The sequence below is a fragment of the Thamnophis sirtalis genome, unplaced genomic scaffold (genome assembly GCF_051295495.1).
Source record: "Thamnophis sirtalis isolate CommonGarterSnake01/CBP01778 unplaced genomic scaffold, rThaSir2_p1.2 scaffold_10, whole genome shotgun sequence".
In the NCBI taxonomy this organism is placed as follows: Eukaryota; Metazoa; Chordata; class Lepidosauria; order Squamata; family Natricidae; genus Thamnophis; species Thamnophis sirtalis.
The window spans coordinates 10,723,057-10,735,088 of record NW_028261390.1 but is presented as its reverse complement, the minus strand read 5'-3'; positions in this window follow the sequence as shown (position 1 = coordinate 10,735,088).

The following is a 12,032-nucleotide window of genomic DNA, read 5'->3' as shown; positions in this document are numbered from 1 at the left end:
TCTCTGAACTACTCAAAATTTCCACTACTGATTCTCCAGAACTGGTCAGAACCTACTGAATACCACATCTGCTATCTGTCCTTGAACATCCCATACCCCTCTTTGAAATCATGAGAGAACACCTTTCAAATGTGATAAATTGGCCAATTATAAAACCATTGACAGAAATATCATCCAGCCTATGTTTTACCATTATGAAGGATATAGTAGAATATACGTAGTATACTGTACCTACAGTATTTCCCCAATCTACTGTTAGGTAACTCCACCAAAGAAGTATGATTACATGCCATCAAGTTATCCATGACTCTGCTTAGCCATGTACATTTTACTCCGTGACCAATTTTGGTCCGGCCACATTTGTTTGCAACAAACCCACGTCAGCCATACATTTATTTCATGAATAAAATGCCATTCCTTGCTCAAGTTGCTTTTCTAAGCATTCATTTAGTTAAATTTTATTAAAAAGTCTATGTGCCAATGATAAACGTTGAATGACAGACCTTGACTACAGCCCTAAAAATAGTAGCAAACATATCTCACCTCAACTCACAGGATGCAATTACATGTTCGGAGCTGAACTGGTTATAAACATTTACTTTTCATGACTGAATCTAGAATTTTGACTGTTGTAATCTTACATCCATTACATCACTGTCCAATTAAGTTCTCTCGTTTCAAAAGTCAGCTGCTTCATGGCATGTTTGCATCGGGAGAGCATGTATAATCTGCAATATACCAGTACAATTTCTGAACATAGAGCCTATGTTACTGTTGGAAGAAATGTCCTTCTGGGTTCAGTTCTAAGTCGGGAGAATGACACTGGAAACATGGAAGCTGCTTGGAAAGATGGCCCGCCCGCTCGTGACTCTCCCGCCTAGGAGCTTCCTGTTCCTGTGTAAGACATGTATACTGATTGGTTGTCAGACCCCCATAGGGCCATGCAGGGTAACTTTGTAGTCTCTTGAGTCCCAAGCTTGGTTGACTCTTGCTGGGTGATGTAATCTCCCCAGGTGCCATGGGGTGAGTTCTGTTGCTAGATGGGTAGAGGGCTAATCCTACCTTTGTTGGATCTTGGGTGAGGGCATTTGCTTATGAATAGTCCTAGCTATCTCTTTATCTCTTAAGTGCTGACACTTAACAGCAGACACTACGAATGAGTCTGCTTCCTGCCTAAAAAAAGAATGTTTCTCCATTCCTCATCCAGGAAAATATAATATTCTGCCTTTTTAATATTTCCTAGGAGATGGGTGTGTGCTAACTTCCTACGTTACAGAAGTCCAATCGCAGAATTGCATGTTTATTATTGTGGTGAAAAAGGACTGCACCTTATGGCAGTGTTTTTCAACCTTGGAAACCTTTAAGCAGTGTGGATTTCAACTCCCAGAATTCCGCAGTCAAAATGCTGGCTGGGGAATTGTGGGAATTGAAGTCCACACCACTTAAAAATTGCCCAAAGTGGTGTAGGAAGAAAAACCTTGTCTGGTTCCAAGCCGGGAGAAAGGCGTTAAAAATAAAATAGAGGCTGACTGGCTGCAAGGAAAGAAGACCTATTTGGTTTCCAGAAACTTCCGTAACAGCAGCAACGCTGCTGGTGTGACTGACAAAATGGCTGAGTGCTTGGATGGATCTTTATAGGGTTCTGATTGAGATGCTCTAGGGAGTTGTGCAATGTAGTGAGCCTTGTGCCTTTTGCTGTTCTAATGGTGATGGGTTAATCCCATTATGTAACAAAGGTGGAAGAAATACAATACAATACAATAGCAGAGTTGAAAGAGACCTTGGAGGTCTTCTAGTCCAACCCCCTGCCTAGGCAGGAAACCCTATACCGTTTTAGACAAATGGCTATCCAACATCTTCTTAAAGACTTCCAGTGTTGGGGCATTCACAACTTCTGGAGGCAACTTCTGTTCCGCTGATTGTTCTAACTGTCAGGAAATTTCTCCTCGGTTCTAGGTTGCTTCTCTCCTTGATTAGTTTCCACCCACTGCTTCTTGTCCTGCCCTCAGGTGCTTTGGAGAATAGCTTGACTCCCTCTTCTTTGTGGCAACCCCTGAGATATTGACACACTGCTATCATGTCTCCCCTAGTCCTTCTTTTCATTAAACTAGACCTACCCAGTTCCTGCAACCGTTCTTCATATGTTTTAGCCTCCAGTCCCCTAATCATCTTTCTTGCTCTTCTCTGCACTCTTTCTAGAGTCTCCACATGTTTTCTACATCGTGGCGACCAAAACTGGATGCCGTATTCCAAGTGTGGCCTTACCAAGGCCTTATAAAGATCATCCAGAATGATAGAGAGCCTGCTGCTTCTGCAGTGGGTTGGACTAGAAGTCGTCCGAAGTCCCTTCCAAGTATGTTGTTCTGTTAATAAACACTTTTACTACTGTTTGCCCTCATGATTATTTATTTGGTTAACAATCAACTAGCTGTTTGATTTTTTTTTCTTGTTTGTGTTAATATGTTTTTATGAGGAACTGCTTATCTTTACGGCAATTGGGATTCTACGTCTTTTGACAGAAACAGTTCTACTGCAGACTGAAGGAGTGAGAGTTGCAGTTTTTTTTTCAACTGCAATGACTTTTACCTGATTTTACGATCTTCCTTGCCGTAATGGTTAAGTGAACCTCTATAGTTGTTAGGGTCACTAACCTAACTTAGGGTTTTCCACTACTAAGCAATACAATTATCAAGTGGGTTTTACCTCATTTTACATCCTTTGTTGACACGGTTGTTAAGTGAATCACTGCAGTTATTAAGCTATGAACATGGTGGTTAAGTGGATCTGGCTTCTCCACTGACTTTGCTTGTTGGAAGGTTGAAAAAAAAATGAGGTGACCCCAAGACTCTGCAACCGTCATAAGTATAAGTCAGTTGCCAAGCGTCTGAATTTTGATCGTGTGTTCACAAGGATACTGCAATGGTTGTAAGTGTGAAGAAATGGCCGTAAATCACTTTTTTCAGTGCAATTATAATTTTGGAATGGTCACTGTTCTGACCCCTCTCCGTCCGGTGAGTAACGCCGACACAAGCTTACTGTTAGCCATGCTTTATTCACAGTAATTACTCACAGACAAGACGTTGGCAGCAACCCAGACTCCCACAGATAAGAGATACACACAAGAACTTCTCCAACTTAGTATAAACGGTTGTGTCCTGCAAAAGGTCTCCTCCCAAAATCTCTTCTTATATACTCTCTTGGGAGGAGCCAAATCACAACCACCTGGGCCTGATTATCTCCTATGAGTCTGTCTCTGTAATTGCTGCTTTCGCTTCTCCACTCTTCTCTGCCTGACATCAGGGACAGACTCCCTTCGATCTTCATCACTGCTCCAGTGCCTGACATCAGGGACAGACTCCCTTTGATCTTCACCATTGCTCCATGCCTCAGGTGCCTCCTGATGGCCAACCAGCCTCTCTGGTCCCTGCTTGAAGTCTGAACCCGTTCCTGGGTCCTCCACATCTTCCAGAGCTGACTCATAGGGTCCCTCGCTATCGGAGTCCATCGGCAGCTCCAATGGCTCATGCTGGATCACAACAGTCACTAAATGAATGGTTGTAAGTCAAGGTCCACCTCTATAGTTAAAACAATTGCATATACTGCATGTTTCATTTATCCTGGTCTCTTATTTCCTTCCTTTCATGTACTGGTTTTCTATACTACACTATATTTTGTAGACCTTAGGGCACAGATTTGTGTTCCTGAATACTGATAAATCATTTTCATAATTTCTTCATATTTTCATTTGAGTCTAAATCATGTTGGCACCAATTAAGGACACAATATATTTTTGTCTCTATTACACAACTAGCTGATAACCCGGCGTTGCCCGGGTATTTATTTATAGGGGGAATATGTCCAGACCAAACGTAATTTCTAATGTTGAATTTTCCCCCTTACCAGAGGGGACCCCTTTGTGGAGTACTGTGAAGCCGTTACCATGCCAACTGCACTGTGCTGTACAGTAGAAGACATTTTAAGGCAGCACAGTAGAAGCCATTTCAAGGCACAACAGGCTGCATCTTAACAGAACACATACACCAAGGGGTTTTAGGGGTGTCTTACCCCCCACAGTATTTGTTCCCAGAGAGTAAATCATCTGTGTACCAAGTTTGGTTGAAATTGCTCAAGGTGTTCCAGAGTTATGCTGGAACACACACACAGCCATATATATATGTATATATATATACACACACACAGCCATATATATATGTATGTATATGTATGTGTATGTGTATGTGTATGTGTATGTGTATGTGAATGTGTATGTGTATGTGTATGTATATGTATATGTATACACACACACACACACACACACACACACACACATATCAATGGTGGCTGCACTTACCTTCACTACTGGTTTGCTGATTGCACGATCGCACGTTTTGTTTGCACGCACGCCTGACTTGTGCTGCACGCATGTGCGCAAACCACCGCCCCTGCAACAACCAGCTGATTGTCGGGGCTCACACAGGCACCACACACTGTGCCCGTGTGCGCAATTTGCCTTTTGCCATAAAAACAGGTATAGAACCTGGCAGGCGGACGGACCAAAAGAACCACCATACTGGTTCTCTCTGAGCTACTCTGGGCCAGTACTAGTTCGGCCGAACCAGGCCGAACGCAACTCTGATTTAGATAGAAGATAGATAGATAGATAGATAGATAGATAGATAGATAGATAGATAGATAGATAGATAGATAGATGATAGATAGATAGATAGATAGATAGATAGATAGATAGATAGATAGATAGATAGATAGATAAATAGAAGATGTGGCTATCTGCAAATGAAAACAAGTAAAAACCATTAGATTTTTGTTTTTACCCCAGTCCCCCTGAGAAGAGGCAAGTATTATCTTTTCAACATATTTTTGGCTTAATGCTCTTTACTGACTGACTGTTCCTTTGAATTAAGGCTATTTTTTCCCCCTTGCTTGTTCAGAATAAGACAGAAGCAAAACTGCCATAGTCTTCACAAAGATTCCTACTTAACAAGAGCAGACTATGGCTCCAGGCATTCGAAAGAAACTTTCTTGGCTTTTTAAATGCTTGATTTTAAAAAGATACGGTAGAATTTATTTTGGGCTGCGCTTTAAAAGAATGCCTTTTAAGAAGTTTCCTCCCCCAATTACGTCAGAAATTATAAAGCTAAACATGAAAAGGGAATCTTAAGAAGCAGGGATAAACTGCAGGAAAAGGAGCTTGCTTATAGCTAGCGAAACAGAAAGTCAAATAGCTTCCCAGTTGTTCCCTTAAACCTCCTGCTAATTCTCCCGCTATCTGAACTTGTGGTAACAGTTCTCGCTTAGTCTTGGCCTGGACTTTCGTTTCATCTTCTCTCTCTGACTCAGTTTGGGAGAGGCCCTTAACGGAATAAACATCGAGAAGTCAGGTTCTGAAACAACAACATTTCTCAACCTTGTCGGCTTTAAGAGGTGTCAGCGTTAACTCCCACAATTCCTAACTGGAGAATTCTGGGAATTGAAGTCCACCAGGGGTGGCATTCACTTACTTTCCCTACCGATTCGCAATTGTGATCACACGTGGCTTGCATGCATGCATGCCAGAGGTGGGTTCCTATTGGTTTGGACCGGTTTGGCCAAGTAGGTAGGAACTTGGCCTGCCACACCCCTGAACCAGTTCTACGCCTATCAGGGGTGGGTTTCTCGCCCCGTTCCAACCGGATCGGTTGGAACAAGGCCGGCGGCGTCCTCGCGCATGCACGCGGCATCCTCGCACACGCAGCATGCGCATGCGTACTAGCGTCTGCGCGATGCTCCAGCTGCTCCTGGAGGATCGCGCAGGCGTTCTGCGCATGCGTGGAAAGCGCAAAATTCAAAAAAACCGGGTAAGGAGCGGGCGCGGGTGTGCGGGCGCGCGTGGGCGCGGGTGTGCGGGCGCACGTGGGCACGGGGGGGGGCTTCGCCGTTCCCGCCGTTCGGCGACCAACCGGATCGCAGGGACCGGTGCGAACCGGTCGAAACCCACCCCTGACGCCTATGGCGCCACCATCTTACTTTTTGATGGTGTACTTTTTCAGTACTGCACATCTGTGGTGGGTTTCAAAAATTGTTCGAACCTACTCTGTGGGTGTGGCCTCTGTGGGAGTGGCTTGCCACCCATGTGCTTACCTGTGTGTAGCAATAGCAATAGCAATAGCAATAGCAGTAGACTTATATACCGCTTCATAGGCCTTTCAGGCCTCTCTAAGCGGTTTACAGAGAGTCAGCATATTGCCCCCAACAATCTGGGTCCTCATTTTACCCACCTCGGAAGGATGGAAGGCTGAGTCAACCCTGAGCCGGTGAGATTTGAACCGCTGACCTGCTGATCTAGCAGTAGCCTGCAGTGCTGCATTTAACCACTGCGCCACCTTGGCTCTAGTGTAGGCACTAGGAGGCAGTTGTGTGGATGCACGTGGCAAAGACAAAGCAGAGCGAGCGTCAGAGCGAGCCAGTTTGGGGGCGTGGCCAGCCAGCCATCACTACGAGTTCGGTGACCCACGCCCAATTACTACTACCAGATCTCCCGAACCGGGAGCAACCCACCTCTGTACGTGACCTAAAAGCAAACTTGGTCCCTATGTATGGTCAAGAAAGCAACGTATCTTGATCCCAACTGTTGTGACTGTTGTGATGGGCAAAATAGGAGGAGGACGGAGTATTGAATATGTTTGCCACCTCGAGTTATTTATAAAAGTAATAGAGGCGGGTATAAATAAGTACATTTAAAAATACCACAATTTCACTCCATTTTGCCAACTCTCTTCATCTACAGCCTAAAGTGACTCCTTCATTAGTCCTAAGAATAGAGCCAGCTCTGAATATTGTTAGCTTGGAGTCTCCTAGTTAATTTTTAACCATTATTAGGTAAGTAGAAAATGATATATTCAGAATAATAACAACAACAACAACAACATTTGGGTGCTATCCCAAAACTACTGGAGCACCACTTGAACACAATAGGCATTGACAAATTTGCCATCAGTCAATTGCAGAAGGCGGCTTTACTTGGAATAGTTTCCATCTGGCGATGATATCTGTAACACCGTCAAACATCCAGATCTACCTATTGATAGATAGACAAAAATGCCAAACCCAGTCTGAACATCTGGCTGACTGTAAGATGATGATGATGATGATGATGATGATGATAAACTTTGGTGAGATTCACAGCCTTTGGGGCTGGTTGGTAGCTCAACAGCTCGAGTCCTTGGTTAGGACTTGAGCTGTTGAGCTACCAATCAGCCCCAAAGCTGTGAATCTCACCAAAGATTAACCACATAACAACAACAACAACAATAACAACAGATTAGCAGAGTTGGAAGGGACTTTGGAAGTCTTCTAGTCTAACGCCCTTTTCAAGTAGGAAATCTATACCATTACAGACAAATGGTTGTCTAATCTCAACTTCCAATGTTGGAGCATTCACAACTTCTGGAGACAAGTCATTTCACCGATGAATTGTTCTAATTGTGAGGAAATTTCTCCTTAGTTCTAAGTTGCTTCTCTCCTTGATTAGTTTCCACCCATTGCTTCTTATCCTGCCCTCAGGTGCTTTGGAGAACAGGTGGATCCCCTCTTCTTTGTGGCAGCCCCTGAGATTGTGATCTATTGAAACTGAAGAGGAAGATTTCAAACTGGTCCATGCAAACAAAGAAAACAGAAGGAATCTGTTATCCCCTACTTTTTTTTTTTTAGAAATTTTAGCTATCCCTGACATTAAGAAACCTTTTAAACAAAAATAGTCTACCTCAGTAAAATTGGTAGCCCCGCATAGTTTGGAAATAACCATAACTGTATTAGGAAATGAAAACTACATGTTTTATCCTTGCAGAGAAATCTTTGAAAACAGAAGGAAAGAAGCTGCAAAATATCTGAAAATATCTATGGAAGCCAAAGCAATAAGTAATCTCGAAACACATTTTTTATTCAACTGATGCCAGACTGCATTAGAGTTCATTTTGAAGTAAAAATGCGGTGGGAAAGAAATAATTCTATGAAGGCAGAATTGCATACCTGGTGGCAACATAATTTGTATCAGGAAATTAAATCTGGATAGGATTGAATTGATTGTTGCTTCCTGCAGAAGGCATGACTGTGTTGGAAGAAATGTCCTTCTGGGTTCAGTTCCAAGTGGGGACAAAGACCCTGTTAATATGGAGACTGTTTGGAAAGATGGTTTAATGGTGGACAGGACCACATGTCCGGAGGATGTTGGATGAAGACAAGAAAAGGCAGAGATGCTGAGAGTTTTATGCTCTCTCTGGGCTTTTGAATTTGAGCTTATATTCTGATTGGTTGTCAGACTCCCATGGGGCCATGCAGGAGCAATTCTGTAGGCTGTCCTGAGTCCCAAGCTTGGTTGACTCTTGCTGGGTGATGTAATCGTCCCAGGTGCCATGTGATGAGATGGGTAGAAGCCTAATCCTACCTTTGTTGGATCGTGGATGAGGGCATTTGCCTATGAATAGACCTAGCTATCTCTTTATCTCTTAAGTGCTGACATCTGCTGTGGGCTATTGAGGAGGGTGGGGGCTATTAAAAGTGAGTCTGCTTCCTGCCTAAAAACATGTTTGTCCATTTCTCATCCAGGGAAATATAATATTCTGCCTTTTTAATCTTTCCTAAAATATTTCATTTTTCTAGGAGAAGGGTGGGCATTAACTTCCTACAACCCTATTTGAGGTTGCTTAGAAAGGTTGCTAGGAACTAAGCTTTCAAAGATGTGATTGTAAATAGCATTATGCTAGTGTAAAAGAGATGTCCTTGGTTCCATTGTCTGGTTTTCTCATCTTGAGATCCTCTCAGGTGGCTGTACCCTCTCATAATCCAGCCTCTCCATTCCCATGGCGAATAGAGACATCACTGTCTTTGCAATATTCAATTCACCGTGCCTGGCACGTAACGTAGCTCTTGAAATGGCAGGAGTAGACCAAGGCCAAGGTGATGCCTGCCCTCCCTCCCTGCACCTGGGTTCAGATGGTGAAACTGACCGGACTGCGCAGCATCTTATTAAAAAGCAAAATCTTTTGCCCGCTGCAATACAGAAAATATTGATGACTGATAATGATGATGACTTTAATGTTGGAAAATGACCTGACAGCACATAATGCCTTTGGAAAGGAACGCAGTGGCTCAGCGGCTAAGACATGTCGATCAGAAAGGTCAGCAGTTCGGCGGTTCGAATCCCTAGCTCCGCGTAATGGAGTGAGCTCCTGTGACTTGTCCCAGCTTCTGCCAACCTAGCCGTTCGAAAGCACATAAAAATGCAAGTAGAAAAAATAGGGACCACCTTTGGTGGGAAGGTAACAGCATTCCGTGCGCCTTCGGCATTTAGTCATGCCGGCCACATGACCACGGAGATGTCTTCAGACAGCGCTGGCTCTTCGGCTTTGAAATGGAGATGAGCCTTTTCTAGATTCCTAGAACCGGAAACGACTACTCTGTTTCCCTGAAAATAAGCCCTCCCTGGATAATAAGCCCAATTGGGCTTTTGAGCGCATGTGCTAAAACAAGCCCTCCCCTGAAAATGAGCCCTCCCCGAAAATATTGCAACACAGCAGCAGCCATGAGGTGACCACGCTCTCGCCTCCTCCTGCACTTCAAAAATAATAAGACCTCCCCGAAAATAAGGCCAAGCGTTTATTTCAGGGGTCAAAAGAAAATAAGACCTTATTTTCTTTACTACACTGTAGTATGTATGTGCGGGGAAGCCTTTACTTTTAATCTCTTTGGAAAAGTGCTATGTAAATTAGTTTAATAAACAAATTGAAGTCCCTTGGTGATCGTGATGATGATGATGATCATCAAATCCAATGGTGAAAAGAGTAAGGTTCTACATTTAGGCAAGAAAAACGAAATGCACAGGTACAGTATAGGTAGTATCTTGCTCGATAGTAGTAACTGTGAGAGGGATCTTGGAGTCCTACTGGACAACCATTTAAATAGGAACCAGCCGTGGGCAGCAGCTGCCAAAAAAGTCAACACAGTTCTAGGCTACATAAATAGAGGGATAGAATCAAGATCATGCGAAGTGTTAATACCACTTTATAATGCCCTGCTAAGGCCACCCTTGGAATACTGCATCCAGTTTTGGTCACCACAATGTAAAAAAAAACATGTGGAGACTCTAGAAAGAGTGCAGAGAAGAGCAACAAAGAGGATTAGGGGACTGGAGGCTAAAACATATGAGGAGCGGTTGCAGAAACTGGGTATGTCTAGTTTAATGAAAAGAAGGACTAGGGGAGACATGATAGCAGTGTTCCAATATCTCAGGGGTTGCCACAAAGAAGAGGGAGTCAAACTATTCTCCAAGGCACCTGAGGGTAGAACAAGAAGCAATAGGTGGAAACTAATCAAGGAGAGAAGCAACTTAGAACTGAGGATAAATTTCCTGACAGTTAGAACAATCAATCAGTGGAACAGAAGTTGCCTCCAGAAGTTGTGAATGCCCCAACACTGGAAGTCTTTAAGAAGATGTTGGATAGCCATTTGTCTGAAACGGTATAAGGTTTCCTGCCTAGGCAGGGGGTTGGACTAGAAGACCTCCAAGGTCCCTTCCAACTCTGCTATTGTATTGTATTGTATTTCTTCCACCTTTAGGACATACTAGGATTAACCCATCACCATTAGAACAGCAAAAGGCACAAGGCTCACTGCATTGCACAACCCCCTAGAGCAGTGATCCCCAACCCCCGGTCCGCGGACCAGTGCCGGGCCGTGGAGTACCTGGCACCGGGCCGCGCAGCGGCCGGGGGCCATGATCGCTGCAGCGGCCGGGGGCCATAGTTTCTTTCTGTATGCAAATTAGGGCTAACTGGCACAAGGGGTGTTACTGGACCGCTGGTGGCACTCTGACGTCACCAGCGGCCCACCGCCCCCCTGTGTCCAGCACCGCCCTTCTCATTCCTTTTCAGCGCTTCAGCGCTGGCCGATTCCTGAAAAAAACCTAAGAGCGCCTGCACAGCTACGTAGGGCTAGCGTAGACAGCGCTAGTAGCGTAGCCTTGCGTAGGCGCAGTTTGTGCTACGCTATCTATGCTAGCCATACTGAACAATCAATGTGTCGTCGCGAACAACGCCCCCGCACCCCTGCGCGCGCTCAGCGGGCCACGGTAAAATTATCAAAGGCTGACTGGTCCGCGGCGATAAAAAGGTTGGGGACCACTGCCCTAGAGCATCTCAATCAGAACCCTATAAAGATCCACCGAATCACTCAGCCATTTTATCAGTCATCCCAGCAGCAGCTAGAAGACCCCCAAGGTCCCTTCCAACTCTGCTATTGTATTGTATTGTATTGGATGATGATGATGATGATGATGATGATGATTATTATTTTGGCCACCATAGGCTAACATTGCTCTCATCTGCATCTGGTGAAGAAAAAGCTTGGTTTGACAATGGAAGATAAATCTGTCACATACTAAGAGGGTTCCTCCCTATGCAGCGTCTGCCTATAATGTCACGTTGCCCAATAGCTGCCCCTCTTAAGGGGCATTTGCCTGCCACACACACCGAATTGTATATAAGCGAAGAGGGCATAGTATAACCAGGGGATGGAGGGAAAGGAAGGAAGCAAGCAAGAAAGTTAGGATGCACACTAAAGCCCATTTTTATTAAACAGATGAATATACCGAATTCTCCACCAGGATTATTCTCATTTGCAATTTCTTTTTCTTGCACATACAGGGTTGTTCCTTGGTGTTTGAACTCTGGCCCTTTAGAAGGTGGGATCACCTTCAGGAGCCATAAATCAAGATGCAAATTGTGACCTTCAGGGGAGAATACATGCCTACTATTATCATGTGTCTACTGTTCTCGCTATTATAATGCACCCTCCCCTCCAAGGGTGGGAAACTTCTCAACTGAAACAAGTTGCCTGAGGGAAAAGATAAGAGGGGGGGATTTTCCTCCCCCCAAAGCTATTTCAATTTCAGCACCAGGTGAATAGCAATAGCAATAGCAGTTAGACTTATATACCGCTTCATAGGGCTTTCAGCCCTCTCTAAGCAGTTTACAGAGTCA